This window comes from Cupressus sempervirens, chromosome 1 (genome assembly GCF_028749045.1).
Source record: "Cupressus sempervirens isolate cs-2001-9-10 chromosome 1, ASM2874904v1, whole genome shotgun sequence".
Lineage (NCBI taxonomy): Eukaryota > Viridiplantae > Streptophyta > Pinopsida > Cupressales > Cupressaceae > Cupressus > Cupressus sempervirens.
In genome coordinates this window covers 658,620,678-658,637,985 of record NC_143118.1, presented here as the reverse complement: position 1 = coordinate 658,637,985, position 17,308 = coordinate 658,620,678, and positions in this window count along the sequence as shown.

Here is a 17,308-nt window from a genome sequence, read left to right as displayed (position 1 = left end):
ATTTGGTGACCATATAGAAACTTTTTCTACATTTGCAAAGTTTGAGTTAGTCAAACCAAAAATCTAAAATTAATATTATATATTCAGAAAGAAGATGCTTAAGATTTTTTTAAATATTTGCTCAACATAAATAAACAAAATATTATTTTTTGTCAACAGAAATGGTCTTCTATAGTTTCACAAGAATTGGTACTCTATCAAAGAAATTGCTTAGAATAAGAGACTTACGTTTAAAACTTAAAAGTCACATTGTATATAATTTTTATATAATCACAATTTATATTTAAAATATGAAAAGTATTTTATAATATTTATTTGAGATAATATAATTGAAAATAAAATAGTTGTATTGCTAATTGATTTTTGATTTAATGATAACATTGAATGATTTGAATATGTCCATCAAACATAAAGGTTTTTTTGAATGTTATATTGTTGGTTTTGTATGTTGTGGAATTTGTATTGGATTGGATGTTGCCTAATACTTCAATTTTAATTGAAATGTTTTCAGCTTCATATTTACTATTATGAATAGTTTAACAATTCTATAAATAATAATTTCAATAATGAATTAAAAAAAAATTGAAGATTGATTTTAACATGTTTAAAATAATAGATATTTTTAAAATTGTGATTGAGAACCATTTAAGTCTCGTAATAATATAATTGATATTTTAATAAGTTATATGATAAAATTATCTTTTTAAAGAAATAGAATTATTTAATTTTATGATCAATGTCTTATGAACAATGCATTGCGAAGGAAATTGTATATTTGGATGGAAAGACGCTTTCTATAAGTTGCACATTTCCATTTGTTTTTAATATTATAACTTGCATATTGAGATACTAGGTGCTTAATAGTAATACATGTATCATGATCCAAGTTATTCCAATTATAAAAATGTTTCTTCTTGTTTATGGGGATTACTAAAAAAAGAATGACACTAGCCCAAGTCCCTAATTTTGAGCTTTTGGGAGTGGATACAATTACGGTATCATTAAACAATAAACAAAAATTACTCTGAAAAGTTTAATGCCTTACCTCTTACAAGCATGTGTAGCTCAAATAAATGCTTACAAATGTTTTTATAGTTGTGATAATGCATTTACCACTTCGAACACTTGTGGACAAGAATAACAATATTTTGCCATAAATGTAACTATAGTAACTCAATAATTGTCATGACCATTGTATAAAACATCTTTTGCGTCTCCAAACACCTTAAAATCAAATATTCTTACGAGAATGATTCACTATATAATCCCTCTCCTTAATTCTAAATAATAATAATTGACATAATATTTGAGTAAGTCATTTTAATACTATTGGTTAAATGATTTCATCACTCATGAATAACTTAAAAATATTATGAGGAAAGTATTAATTCAAGGATTTGCAAAGTTTATGACAATTAAATCGTTGCATTATCTTATGTATCACAAATTGTAGATTACAAACATAGATACAAAAAATCGAAATTAAGTAAAATGATTAATGTCGATTACTAGTCTTCACCAAGAAAAAATATTTGTGGTCATTGGCTTCTTAAATGACTTCATAACACTATCGATACTATTGTCTATTTCAATCAAGACCTAATCACTCTTAATTGTTTCTCATACAAAGTTATATTGAATATTAACATGCTTAATATGATCATGACAAGTAAGTTTTTTGGCCAACATATGGTAGTCACATTTGATCTTTGCTTGCCTTGCACTCAAAACTAATATCATTATCATATCTTTGTAACCAGGCTACATGCAGAGAGGCATGTAAGTAAACCATATACTATATTACAATGCTAGAAAATCAAATTAATTCTACTTGCAAACAAAACAAAAACATGCCAACTTGTGGATCTTTAATAATCCAAGAGACCCACTTTATTTTACCACATCATGATTACCATGATGAACCAATTAGTAATTAGAAGTAACTCACAAGTATTTGAACTCATTTTAGATACAAACTTACTTAGAACCCCATTGCTTGGGTAGTATATGGTCTAGTGCATACCGTATTATACATCAAACTATAAATTCGACTAGCATAAGGAACATTATAAGATATGATAAGATAAGTTTTATTAATGTCTAGCAAGAGACCACAAATGGTCTAAGGGACTTGAAGCAAACAACTAGGGCAACAACCAACAATAGGAGTACCAAATGGTGTTTGAGAAGAAGAAAAAAAGGAAAACAAAAACAAAACAAATGAAGCAAAAAGACTAAGGGTCCTTTCTGAGTGAGAATAACATTGAAAGAAAGGGTTTAAGGTTGGGAGGAGCCCTAGATTGTTGCAAAAAATTGCTAGACATGGCGTATCGTTATTGAAAATACTCGTTGCAAGGCCTCACGTGCTTGGAGTGGTTAGAAGTGGGAGGGTCAAGTTGTCCCTTTAAGCCATGGGCAGGGGATGTTGACAAGAAAAAGAAAGTGATGATCAAAAACTTTCCTCAAAGGGAAAATAGCTTGCAAGGTGTGATCATGGAGTTGTGTGGCCTTCTAAAGGTAAAGAGCAACACACCACTAATCGATGTAGTTGAAGAAAGACGAAAAGGACTTGCATTCTCTAGACTCAACTCAAGTTTAAACTCATTATCATTGTTTGATCTTTACTATTTTTTTTGTTCTGTTTGGATTGCTAGCTGCTGGACATAATTTGTGTGGGTGTTTTTGGAAATCTTCTGCAGTCAATTTTGGATTGGGGTTTTTCTGTTTGCATGGCAGGGCCTGGGATTTCTTTTGCGTTGGTGAGAACAGATGGTTCTTCTCCAACTATGCGTGCAATGCGATCTAAATCGTTTTATTCAAGGGAGAGCTCCAAGCTGAAAAAAGTTAATGGTTGTTTTCCGCGTAGCCATGATCACCTTGTTCTAGTTATTCCTCCAACGGCTGTAATGGAGGACATTGATTATTGGACCAAGCATGCTTTGATATGCAAATTTTTTGGAATCCGAATTTCCCTATTTGCTCTTGAGGCATGGATTCGCCGCTCATGGTAGGTGGAAGGCGATATGGAGATTATGTTGGCAGGGAATAGTTATTTTTTTGTTGTATTCTCTTGCATGTCTGATCGTGATCATGTTTTTGAAGGAGGCCCTCATTTCTACAACCATGTGGGGTTATTTGTCAAACCCTGGCATTCAGGTTTTAATTCTGCTGAGGATCTCCCTTCAACAGTGCCAGTTTGGGTTTACTTGCCTCGCCTTCCCTTGGAGGTTTTGCGTGAGGACATCCTTTGACAAATTGCTGTTTTGTTGGGGAAGCCGGTTGCGATCGCACATCAATCCCTTGATAAAAAGGTTATTTCTTATGTTAGAATTTGTGTTGAAATTAATTTGAATAACCCATTACCAGATTCTTTGGAAATTTGTTTGGGGGATTCTTCTTGGGTGTAGCAATTAGATTATGAATCCCTCCCTTTCCGCTGCCGGATTTGTCATGAGTATGGTCATTTACAGCGTCAGTGCCCCCGTAACTCGAGTTTCAAAGGAGTGGATGGTTCTATAGCTGGCAATGCTGGTGGTTTGGCAGATACTACAGGGAAAGGACAATCTCAGATGGCTAATACTACCAAGGGGATGAATCCGCAAGATGCTACAGGTAAGGGTAAGGCTCAAATGCAAGATAAGGATGGATTTACCCTTGTTCGCCCTCGAGCTAAGGGACGTGGTCAAAAGAGGCCTTTGAAAGAAAGATTATCTGATTCAGGTTTTAACCGCTTTGAGGTGCTGGATAGTATGGTTCCAGAGGAGGGTATTCCTCCTCCTATCTCTTCTGATCCAGTTTGCCCAAATGCGGGATCTGTTCCTAATGATGCTTGTGGGGCATCCCAAGTTGTAGTATATTAGAACCGTGAGCTCCTTGTAGCTCCTGTGACAGAAGCTCTAGTGACTCCTGCAGTGTTGGAGGATAATGATGTTGTTTTGGCTGACTTGGTTAAGGATGTGCTACCATCAGGTAAGGGCAAGGGATCTCCTCTCCCCTTGGGGTTGATGCCTCGACCCTTTAAGCGGGTTTCTTTTACTCCCCCTCTAAGGAGTGGGCGCAAAACAAACCAAGAGAAGATTAAACTCACAAGAGATATATTGATTGAGTCTGGTTCAGTGAAACCTTTGGATTCTCATTTTCCCAATTCTACCCAATGATGATTATTCTCTCATGGAATGTTAGGGGGTTGAATAGCATCCCTAGACAAAAGGCTATTCATAACTTGGTGGTTGATCATAGTCCTGATGTTTTTTGTATCCAAGAGACTAAGCTCTCTCTGGAGTCTATGGTCCAACATGCCTCTAGTATTTGGTCTCGTGGCCAATGCCAGTGTGTTGGGGCAACAGGCAGTGCTGGTGGTTTAGCTATATTTTGGGATCCTAAAAAAATTTCTCCCCTTGGCTGGATGTCTTCTCGCTCAGCTCTCTCTATGGTAGCTTCTGCTATAGACTCAGGAGAGGTAATCATGGTTACTAATGTGTATGCACCTGTTGATCTTGCGGGAAAGGAGGAACTTTGGGAACATATTCAATATGTTAGAAATTGTCATCCTTATCATCCTTGGGTGTTAGCAGGGGACTTCAATTCAGTTTTAAGTCTGGAGGAGAAGCATGGTGGTTTGGCTAGATTTGGCCCTTCTTCTGCTCTTCTTTGGCAACACATATCTCTTTTGCATCTCTCTGATGTTAAGCCTTCTAATGGTCTCTATACTTGGAATAATCGCAGGACTGGTGTTGCTGCTATCTCACAACGTTTGGATAGATTTCTTGTTTCTTGCTTCTGGGTTAGTGGTACCCTTACTATCTCTTCAGAAATCCTTGACTGGAAAGGTTCAGATCATTGGCCAATCAAATTTTCTGCTATAGGGGCTTGTGTTCCGAAGCATCCTCCTTTTAAGTTCCAGTTGATGTGGCTTCGTGACTCCTCTCTTCGTGATTTTTTTTTTCTGTTGGTGGAAAGATGGTGCTCCTGCATATGGTACTGCAATGTTCTCATTTTCTAAAAGGCTTCAATATGTTAAAAGGCAGCTCAAGATATGGAATAGGCAATGCTTTGGGAACCTTCACTTTATGAAGAGGCTTGCTCAAGAAGATCTTGATGTCATCACAAGGGAGATTAGAGATCGAGGTTTCTCAGAGGATCTTGGCAAGGCTGAATCCCTTGCTTCTAGAGCTCTAGAAGAATGGGAACTTCGAGAAGAAATTTTTTGGAAGCAAAAGGCTAGAGTTGATTGGCTCTAGGAAGGTGATCGAAACACTTCCTTTTTTCATAAAACAGTGCAATCTCGTCGGAATCAGAGCACTATCTCTTCTTTGGTTAATTATCAAGGTATCCAACTGAATTCCTTGCCAGCTTTGTTCCAGGGGGCTATTTGGTACTTATCTACCCTCTTCTCTGAGGACTCTCCTCCTGCTGATAATGAAGAAAATATTATTTTGTCCTGTATTCCTTCCCTTATCACTCAGGAAATGAACAATTATCTCATGCATCCAATCTCTTTGGAAGAGCTGGAGGAGGTGGTCTTTGGCATGCCTAAGGGGAAGGCTCATGGTCCTGATGGCTTTCCAGTTGAATTCTTTCAAGAATTTTGGGACATCATTAATCATAATTTGTTGGAGGTGGTTAAGGAATCCTATGCTAGCAAGCAGATGCTTCGAGCTGTGAACTCTACATTCTTGACTCTTATTCCTAAGAGAGAGGGTGCTAATCAATTGGAGTATTTTAGACCAATTGCCTTATGTAATGTGGCTTACAAAATTATTACTAAGTTGATTGCTGAGAGAATGAAAAGGTGGCTTCCCATTATTATCTCAAAGGAACAAGGTGGTTTTGTTGCTGGCAGACAAATTTTGGATGGGTTGGTTATTGCTACTGAGGCTATTCACTCTATGGCTACTTCAAGGGAGAGAGCAATGTTTGTTAAGTTGGATATGGCTAAGGCCTATGATAGAGTTAAATGGAGCTTCTTAAGGAGTATTCTTCTTTCTTTTGGATTTAGCTCTGACTGGGTGAGTTGGACTATGAGTTGTGTTACTTGTGCCTCTTTTTTTGTTCTTATTAACGATCAACCTTCTCAACTTTTTGGTGCTTCTAGAGGCCTCCGCCAGGGTGACCCTCTCTCCCCATATCTATTCATCATCATGGCTGAAGGCTTGGGCAGATTCATTAAGCATCATGTGTCCCAAAATTCTATTCAAGGCTGGTGGTGGGGTAATGGCTTACCTTCTCTTTCCCATCTTCAATTTGTTGATGATTTTGCTCTTGCCGGTCTTGCTAGGATCAAGTAAGCTGAAGCCTTTCGATATGCTTTGGACGTTTATTTGGCAGCTTCAGACCAGAAAGTTGATGAGCACAAATCTTCCATTTACTTTTTTAACACTCATGATTCTATTCAGCACAGGATTGTTGGTATCCTACGGTTTCAGATTGGGTCACTTCCTTTGACTTATCTTGGCATTCTTATTGCTGTTTCCAGGCAGCCACATCTCTTCTGGCAAAATTTGATTACCAAGCTTCAGGATAAGGTAAATCATTGGACTCATAGATGGCTTTCTACTGTTGCCCGGGTTACTCTTCTTCAAGCTGTTATCCAAGCTCTTCCTACTTATAGAAGCATGGTTCAGGCTGTACCTATTTACTTTCTCAAGGAGTTTGATGCTCTTTCCCGACAATTCCTTTGGAGTGGTAATTTGTGTAGTACTAAATGGAGCTTGGTTAATTGGGCAACTGTTTGTAGGCCTAAAAAGGAGGGTGGTTTTGGTCTTCGATCTGCTCTCTTGAGTAGTCAAGCTTTGGCTACTAAACTTTATTGGCGATGGTGCTCTGGACAACATCAACTTTGGGCTCGTATTATCACTCATAAATATTTTCATGGTGCTGATCCTTGCTTTGTTTCTGCACTTCCTCTTGAAGGTCGTGGCTCAATGGTTTGGCATACTTTGAAGACAGGTGCGATGTTGGTGAAGAGGGGTCTATTTTGGATATGTAAAGGAGGTTCTCAGGCTTTGTTTTGGTTTGATGCTTGGGATGGATTCCCTTCCATCTTATCCATGTACCCTCATCTTCAGCCTCTTTGTGACTCTTTTCTTGCCGCTGGATGGGATAAAGTGGCTCATTACAAGACTCCTTATCAATTGGGACCTGTTGTTGGTTACAAATGGAAGCATTCTTCTGATTGGCCTCCTGGAGGTACAGACATGGATCGTCAGGAGCTTTCTCAAATCCTGGCTTCTAGAAAGTGTTTCTCTTTGCTTGGTCCAGATGTTTTGGCTTGGGGCGGTACCTTGTCTGGTAAATATCATGTCTCTGCTGGGTATCAGGAGATAACTAGACAATTATTTGGGGATGCTGAGGTCCCTTGGTGGAAGCAAGTTTGGAATAAAGTTTCTTGGTCCAAGTGCAATTTTTCATGTGGCTAGTGGCTCACAACTGTTGTCTTACCTGGGATAATCTTTGTAAACGTGGATTTCAGGGCCCCTCTTATTGTGTTTTGTGTGGTAATGGAGAGGAGTTTGTCTCCCATTTGTTCTTCCATTGCTCCTATTCTACTTAGATATGACACCTTTGGTGGAGCGCTTGGGGTTGCTCTTGTCGGCATGCTTCCTCTTTGCCTGAGTTGTGGGCCCGCTTGGGTAGTGCTCCCTCCAAGTTTTCTTCTCTCCATGCTGCTTGGATTGCTGACCCATCTTTCATGCTTTGGCATATCTGATTGGAGAGGAATCGTCACATATTCCAAGATGTTCGGCTTGGTGTTTTGCATCTTTGGTGGAAAATATCACATTCTCTTCAGGAAACTATTCATGTGAAGTGTGAGCTTGATGGGGGTATGGATCCGATTGATCTTGCTATCTGTAATCGGCTCAATTTTCATCTTCAGGATGGGGTTGCAGCTCATAGGTTTCCTTTTGTGTCTAGGCAGCTTCACCATCAGAGGAAGGGTTGGGTTAACCAAGATGGGCATTGGACTCCTCCTCCCTGTGGAGTTCTGAAAATTAACACTGATGGTTCTTCCTGTGGGAATCCTGGCCCTGCTGGTATTGGTGGAGTGGCTCGTTATAGTTCTGGGGATGTTAAATTTTTCTTCTTAGTTCATAAGGGTGATTATACTAACAATCTCATGGAAGCTCTGGCTATTTTATATGCTGTGGAACAGTGTTGCTTGCGAGGATGGAGTAAGATTATCTGTGAGTTTGATTCCCAGGTGGTGGTGAACATGCTTTCTTCGTAGGAGCTTGAGGATGTTAGTTGGCAGTTGGCCATTGTTATTAAGCAGATTATTCTCTTCTCTACCTCTTTTCAGTTCATTAGGTTCACGCATATTCCTCGTGAATGGAACATAGCTGCTGATTGTTTAGGCAAATGGGCTTCTAGTCATGATCCAGGTTGGAATATTAGAGATAGGAGGCAACTATCCTTTGAGATGGTGCAAGAATTTGATGATCTTGTTGCTCAGGATTGAGCTCCTTGTTGAGCTCTCCTTGTTGTATTCCTTTCCGTCTTAATAAATTTTTACCCCTCTTTTCCCCATATTAGCAAGAGAAGAGAGGTTGATCCCCAAAAGGTTGCTGAACAAATGTTTTGGGAAATAATAATTATCCTTGACATAATTTGAAGCACAAAATCCCCAATCCTCTAAATAGTAGTCCATGATACAATAAAAAACATCTTAACCATACCATCTAGATAAATAGTAATCCCAAACCTACATACATATCATAGCCGTTAATAAGAATAACAAAAGTATGATATTAAGATGATTTAAGGCCCCTTTGGCTACGAGAATAGTAATTGGGAATAAGCATATCTTATTTTGGATTTGATATGCTTGCATTTGTAATTCTAGATTTGTTATTCTTGATTTGTTTGGTTCACTTGAAATTTGATGGGGAATATGTTTATCCTATGTTTGGTTGTGTAAAACTGGAATTGGAATAAAATTATTTATTATTTTATTTTAATAGTTTTTCCCTTCTAGATTTTATTGAGTTGGTTAATTTTTATTATTATTTTAGAAAAAGGTAAATTTATTTTATTTTTCATTTGGTGAAGTTAAATTATTAGGAATTTTTTTGATAAAATAAAAAGACTCAATCATGAGCAATCATACACAATAAAATAGTTATGACTTAGTAGAATTTAATTTGTGACCACAATCATAAATTAGTTACCATGATCATAAACAAGTTCTAAACAACAAAATAGTATAATCTTTAGTAAATTTGGCTACCATTTCTTTACAAAATCATAAAATAAGTTATAGTCTACAATAGTTGTTATGTGTTTTAACTACATTTACACATATGGTTCCAATATACTAGTGTGATTAAAATAATAAAAACACAAAAAATGCCTCAGATTTGGCTACGGTAGATGTAATTGGGACATCATCGGCCCACCAAAAAAAATCCACAACCATTATCCCCCTACAATACAAAGTCTAAATTAGTGGTTGCCGCAATAATTAGTTCTTACATAAAATGTAAACATACAAAAAAAACTAGCAACAACCTATCGTCTATTTGGAGAACAAGATAATTTACGTTCTGGATTACTTGTGTTGTGTGAGGTCTTCATTGCTATAGGGCCAACACTACACTCACACATTGACAAATTTAAATCCATCAACCATATATAAATAATGAACAAATAAAACACAAATATTTTAAATTAGCAAGATGATATAATTTTACATACATTCATTACACAAGAATCCAATTTCTAAAATGATAATAAGATAATAAATATTGGTTTCCATTTTTCATTAATAGTAAGGAGCATCTATAGTAATATCGTTGCATTTGCAATATTTTCAAACATCAAGATTCTTGAGTAAGATATCATATAATGTCATAACCCATCAAGTTTCTATTGCTTGTACATTTCAATAACATAAAAGTGCACGAAACATCATCATAATTATCATAATGTACATCATATAATCATCTCATCATATATGTAGACCATAACATCATCATTGAATTAAACATTAAAAGTATTTATAAGCATATGATCATCATGTAAAGTCACATTTGCTAGCAGAGATCAACTAAAAAGTCTACAATAAAGTGACTAAAGTATATCGACCAAGTCTAATCATAAAGACTAGGTCAATAACAGTTAAACGCTACGAAGGTCCTGAAAATAGAACTACTAGAGATCGGGTCATGATAGAATTAAAAGGTCCATTGATCAACTTATCACAAATGTGTTTTGGGAGGTTGATCGACTAAAAAGTCTACAATAAAGTGACTAAAGTATATTGACTAAGTCTAATCATAAAGACTAGGTCCGTAACAGTTAAACGCTACAAAGGTCTTGGAAATACAACTACAAGAGTTCGAGTCATGATAGAATTAAAAGATCCATTGACCAACTTATCACAAATGTGTTTTTGGAGGTTGCAAGAGCTGGCGTCCACAAAGGGTACACAAAGTGCTTGTAGAGTATTGAATTCATTAAAGAAAAACATGTAACTGAGCTCCAACAAGACAAAGATGAGAAAATGCTCTTCCATTATAGAGCCAAATTAGTAAACAAAGAAATTTTCCAAATGGTCAATGCAACATACATGGATTGGTATAGAGCAAACAAAAGGGATAATTGGGAAGAAGCTTTGTCCACTTGGAAGCACTCACTAGATTGATTGACTTTTGCAAAATTTGTATTGATAATTGGAAGTTAAAATAGATGTCAGGGATAAGTTGGGCCAAAATTCTTTACATTTAGCATCAAAAGAAGTTAAGGGGTCACTAAACTGGAGATATTTTATTGAAATTATCCTTGGTGGACTTGATTTATGTAGTAGATGGTGAGGGAAGTACATCATGGCACAATAGAATATAGAATCTACTATAGGAAACATATAAACAGTTGAGAAACTTCTAGGAAAACCACTCCAAAAAATTGAAGGCCTTGATGATACTCCAACAAACATTTCTCTAGTGAAAAAATTACTTGAGCAAACTAATTGGTTTCGGAAGATGGCATTGCAGATGACAACACAAGGAAGACATACACAAATTGTGCAGTGGATTTTGAAAGAAGTCATCAATCCCTTCTTACCATGTGATGTCAATAGAAGTAATTGCATTGCACTATATTGTTGGAGTAGAGGAAGCAGATGCTGCATTAGTCATAATGAAGACCCTCAGTACAAAACATTGGCACAACATAATAGAAAGAAGAGGTAGATCCCTTAGTTAAAGGTTTCCTTCTAGTGAAGGCAATATATCATTGCTAATAAACTTCTGTCATGGGTCGCTAAAATAATTGATAATGATTCACCAAATGATTCACAAACATTAATTTATAATTGACTCATGCTCACATCTTCAATGAATTTCTCTAATTAAGCATTTCATCAAACAAATAGGTGTGTGATGATTGGATATCTACATTCTGCAAGTATGTCCATAGATAATCTCGCTACTATTTAATAACATTTAACAATATGTTTGCAATGATAGTGCTCAATGAGATATATGTTTGAGCCGTTTGTTAAGCCAGCTGTTGCAATAAACAAAGTTTGCAGAATTTTGAAATGAAGCAAATTGAAAAATAAAGCTTATGACAGAGTTCCAACAGATGTGAGTAGAGGGCAGAGGCTCGGGAGGGAATATGAAAATAAAGATTCAAAAGATATGCAAAACCATGAAAAATAATAAAACAAAAATATTTGATGGTGAATATGCTGTATAATTAAAACATGTAGAATCATTAAAAAAAAAATATAATGACAAAGAAAGAATGAAATATATGGAGTCTAGTGAAATGATGTTGCCATACTTGTGTTGGCTAGCAACTCTAAAGCTAGGTTCTAATTATTGACCCATGAGTTGCTTTAAATATGTGAGAAATAAAAAATAAATCACTTCATAAAATTTCGCTTGGCAACAACCAATGTCGAGTGACAGAATTGATCGGTATAAGAGGGTGTCGAGTGATAGGAAGACAGTGTCGAGTAAGCTCGACACATGAAGGAGCCAAGTGACTCGACACTTAGGGCAACTCGGCACAATGTATGTCAAGTGTGCTCGGCAACAAGGGATGTCAAGTGAGCTCGGTCACCATTGCAAAATAGAGGATGCTAAGTGAGCTTGACAGTAACAATAGAGAATGAGCTCGGCCGAAGATTAAACTGAGTGAGGTATTTAGTAGACTTATAGTTTGGACTTTTTCACCATTAAAACTTAGAGGGAAAAACCTCAAAAAACTTGCAAGTATGGAAATCTTAAATGCAAAATGTGCAATGTTAAATAAAAGGAGGACAATAGATTGCCAAGTATGCTTGCTTGCTTGCTTATATTCTATTCAACAAAATTATTACAAAATTTGGGAGCATTTTGCTTCAACCAGAAAAAACCTAAAATATTTAAACTGATAAAACTTAAAACTTATAGCTCTAATGGCTGCATACAACAATGCTTGGAGTAATCACTCCTTCACAAGTTGAATAAATAAGAACTTATAGAATGTCAAAAGGTTTCAACATGTATTGAAGCTTCCTTCTGCCTTCTGAGCTCTGACTTGATCTGCTGATCGACTTCCTTCTCTGCTCTATGCTCTTGCACTTCTCTGCTATGCTCTCTTCAACTGATTGAATAAATTAGATTCATTCCTTTTGTCTCTTGGAAAAAAATATTTCCCCTCATTTCAAAATTTGAACTCACCTACCCACATTCAATGTTTCTGACTGTTGTACAAGCCATTAGGGTAGTAGGTGGGCATTTGGATCAAGGGGAAACCATTTATGCGTGAGATATTTCAACACTCCCCCTTTGTCCCGAGCCACATAAACAAAGATAACTCCTGATCCAAATCAACTACACCAAGACACTCTCTTAGGTGTACAAAAGTTCTAATGCCTAAAGGCTTAGTAAATATGTCTGCTAGTTGCTGCTCAGACATACAAAATTCCATCTTGATATCTCCATTCTCCACCAACTCTTTGATGAAATCTCTATATGCTTGCTTCTCTTGTGGAAGACTAGATTCTTGGACAATGCAATTGAGGAGATGTTGTCATAATAAATTGTGGTTCCATCCTCTTGCCTTTCATTCAAATCTGTCAAGATCCTCCTTAACCAAATTGTTTGACATGTTGCTGCATTTGCTGCTATGTATTCAACCTCTGCTATAGATTGAGAAACAATAGGTTGCTTCTTGGATGCCCATGAAATTGCACCCAATTCCATATGGCACATGTATTTAGAAGTGCTCTTCTTATCATCTAAACTTCCAACCCAATCACTATCTTTGTAACCAACCAACTTGAATAATTTTTTGTAATATATAAAATTCCAAATCCCTTGGTACCAGTCACATACCTTAGGATCCTCTTTCCCACTTGCCAATGGGAATCCTTTGGTGTTTCCATAAATTTGAAAATCAAACTTACTACATGCATCATGTCTGGCTGAGTTGTAGTCAAATACATCAAACTTCCAACCATACTCTTATATAGTGTTGGATTCACATTTTTGCTGCAATCTTCCTTACTCAACTTTAGACCTACCACTGTTGGTGTTGGGGTTGCTTTACTATTTTGCATTTTGAAATTTTCCAAGATCTGCCTTGCATATTTTTCTTGAGAGATAACGATGCTATAATGCATTTGTTTTACTTCTATGTCTAGAAAGTACTTCAAGAGACCTAGGTCTGTCATTTCAAATTCATTCTTCATAGCTTCTTTGAACTCACCAATTAGGAAATTATCATTTCTAGTGAAGATTAAGTCATCTACATACAAGACAACAATCAACACATTACTATTTGCTGCCTTGATGTAAAGTGTGGGTTCACCATCACTTTTGCTAAAGCCATTGCTCATTAGATATGAGTCAATCTCGCTGTACCATGCTCGTAGAGCTTGCTTGATCCCATATAGAGCTCTTTTCAATCTATACACCTTGTGTTCTTCACCTGCAACTCCATAACTAGGTGGTTGCTCTACATAAACTTCTTCCTTCAATACACCATTCATGGAGGCAAACTTCACATCCATTTGATATACCTTCCATTTGTGCTTGGCTGCAATTGCTATGACAACACACATAGTTTCCATTCTTGCAACTGGGGCATATGTCTCATCATAATCTTTGCCATACTGCTGCTTGTATCCCTTGACCACTAAGCGTGCCTTATGTCTATCTATTTTTCCTTCAGCATTGCACTTGATCTTGTATAACCATTTCACTCCAATTACTTGTTTCTTGGGAGACAAAGTAGTTAACTTCCATGTCTCATTTCTTTCAATGACATATATTTTCTCATCCATAGCCTTACACCATTTCTCTTCATTCATAACTTCCTCAAAATAAATTGAATCACTATGAGGAAATAATGCAAAGTTTACACTCTCATCATAATCTTCCTCATATCTTTCATCTTGGTATATCTCCTTTAGACTTTGAGTCTTTCTTGGCAGTAGGGAGGCGAGAGTGGGATTTGAATTTTTAGTATTGTTGCTACTACTATTTTGTATACTAGCTCAAGGCTGTCTTGATGTGCTCAGAGTTGTTGCTTGGCATGTGAAGGGCTACTTGCCTTTTGGCCTTTGTCTGCAATCGATATTTGCTGCTCAATCTTCTTTTTGATCACTAATGTCATCTTCTTCATCTTCAATAGTAGACACTTTACTTAGTGCTTGAGGATTCATCTAGCGAGCCATCTCATGACCAATTTTCAAAAAACTCCACATCTCTTGAAATGATGATCTTCTTGTCAATTGGATCATACAATCTATAAGCCTTTGATTTTGAGCTATACCCTATAAAGATTCACTTCACACCTTTGTCGTCTAACTTTTACCTTTGTTTCTTAGGCACATGTGCATATGCTACACATTTGAACACTCTCAAGTGCTCAACTGTCCATCTGTTCTTTGACCAAGCCTCAAGAGGAATCTTGTCACGAACTGATTTTGTAGGACACCTATTGATCAAATATACTGTGGTTGCTACAACTTCTCCCCAATATTTAGTTGGGAGTCCTTTTTCTTTCATCATGCTTCTTGCCATTTCAATAATGCATATGTTCTTCCTCTCAGCCACTCCATTTTGCTGTGGAGTATAGCTGGCTGTAAACTCTTTTCTTATGCCATTTTTCCTTCAAAAATTACAAACATATTGGAGGTATACTCCCCTCCTCTATCTAATCTAAGAACCTTTACATAGTGTCCACATTCTTTTTCAACCAGGGCTTTAAATTCAACAAATTTATCAAACACTTTAGATTTGTTCTTCAAAAAATACACCCATGTCCTACGACTGAAATCATCTATGAATATCATAAAATAAGTACTCCCCCTAATAGAATTAGTTTGCATAGGGCCTACCAAATCAGAATGCACCAATTCTAATGGTGCTTTAGCCCTTCTAGAATTTTCAGAATTAAAGGGAAGCCTATGTTGCTTACCCAAAATACAAGCCTCACACTTGTCATAGGAATCTATTATACTTGGCAAACCATCTACCATTCTTTGCTTGGACAGCAAATTTAAACCAACAAGGCCAAGAGGTCCATATTTGAGATGCCAAAGCTTGGAGGGGTCTTCAATCACACTCCTAAGAGTTGATTGCCGATGTACTACTGTACATGTATGCTTGGGAGGTGCAACACTGACTTGAGAAGAGAAACATGTCTCTATCTTCAATAGGAACATCCAGTTCTTTGTCATTTGGACTGCTGCAAGTAATCTGTTACTCTGATTCTTCTCATGAATGACACAATTGTCATTTTCCATCAGCACCTTGTATCCATTTTGAATGAGTTGTCCAACACTCATTAAATTGTGCTTCATACCGGGGGCAAAATACACATTATGTATCTTCTTCTTCTCACCTTGGTGCGGACCATGATCGATCCTTTGCCCACTATGGGAATGGTTCCATTATTTCTCATCTTAATTTTAGACTTAAATATCTTATCAATGAAAAAGAATAAACTTTCATTACCACTCATGTGGTTGCTACAATCACTATCCAAGTAGCATACCTTAAGGCTTCCTTCTTCACCGATGTAACACATGATAAAGGCCGTGGGATTGTTTGCATTTCCTATGTTCACATCAGCCACATTAGCATTCTTCTTTGACTGATCCTCTTGTTTCTTCTAGCATTCACTTGCATAATGTGCATACTTATGATAGTAGTAGCATTCAACATTGCTTTTGTTGGAGTTGTAATTCTTCTTACCTCCTCTATAGCTATTTTGAGAGGTGCTTGCTCCCTCTTGGTTGCTTGCTCTTCCTGAGCTTTCTGCACCAACATTCCTTTCACCATTCCTTCCACGAATTTTTCTTCTTGAGCCTCTACCAGAGCTATTTCTTCCTCTCCCCCTACCTCTTGAATTCTCTTGAGCCTTGAAAGACTGCTCTTGGGAAGTAGTTGTTGATATGTTTATCTAGTGCTCATGGGTCTGAAGAGTTTCCATCAACTCATCCATGGTCAATGTGGCGAGGTCCTTTGCTTCCTCTATGGTCATCACAAGGTTGTCATATTTCTGAGGTAAACTCCTTAGTATCTTCTCTACAATTCTCTACTCTTCATTGTCTTCTCATTTGATTTGAGCTGGTTTATCAAAGTGGAGATTCGTGAGCTGAACTCTACAATAGGTTCATTGTCCTTCATCTGAAGGTTCTCAAACTCTCTTTTGATCATTTGTAGCTTCACTACTCTGACCTTATTAGTCCCCTTGAAGTTTGTCTCAAGGATGTCCCATGTTTCATTTGCACAATTTGCTGCTGCAATCTTGAGAAAGACTGTCTTTGTCATTGCTACCTCAATCAAACTTAATGCCTTAACATCCTTTCTCCTTGACTCTTTCAAATGAGTCTTTTGATTGTTATTGAGGGCAACATACTGAGTTGGGTCTATCATATCATTGAACCCATTAACCACAAACTCCCACAAGTCATTTGCTACTATTATGGTTTTCATCTTCTTTGCCCATGTATCATAATTTTGTCCATTAAAGGACAATGACTACTGCCATATCTTTCTTGCATCTCCTGCCATGTCAAATATCTTAGAAAAATAAATGCTGTAACTCACTATGGATGTGGGGCCTCAAAGATTTGATACCATGTGAGAAATAAAAAATAAATCACTTCATAAAATTTTGCTTGGCAACAACCAATGTCGAGTGACAGAATTGCTCAACACAAGAGGGTTCCGAGTGACAAGAAGATGGTGCCGAGTAAGCTCAGCACATGAAGGAGCCGAGTGACTTGGCACTTAGGGGAACTTGACACAATGTATGCCAAGTGTGCTTGGTAACAAGGGATGTTGAGTGAGCTTGGTCACTGTTG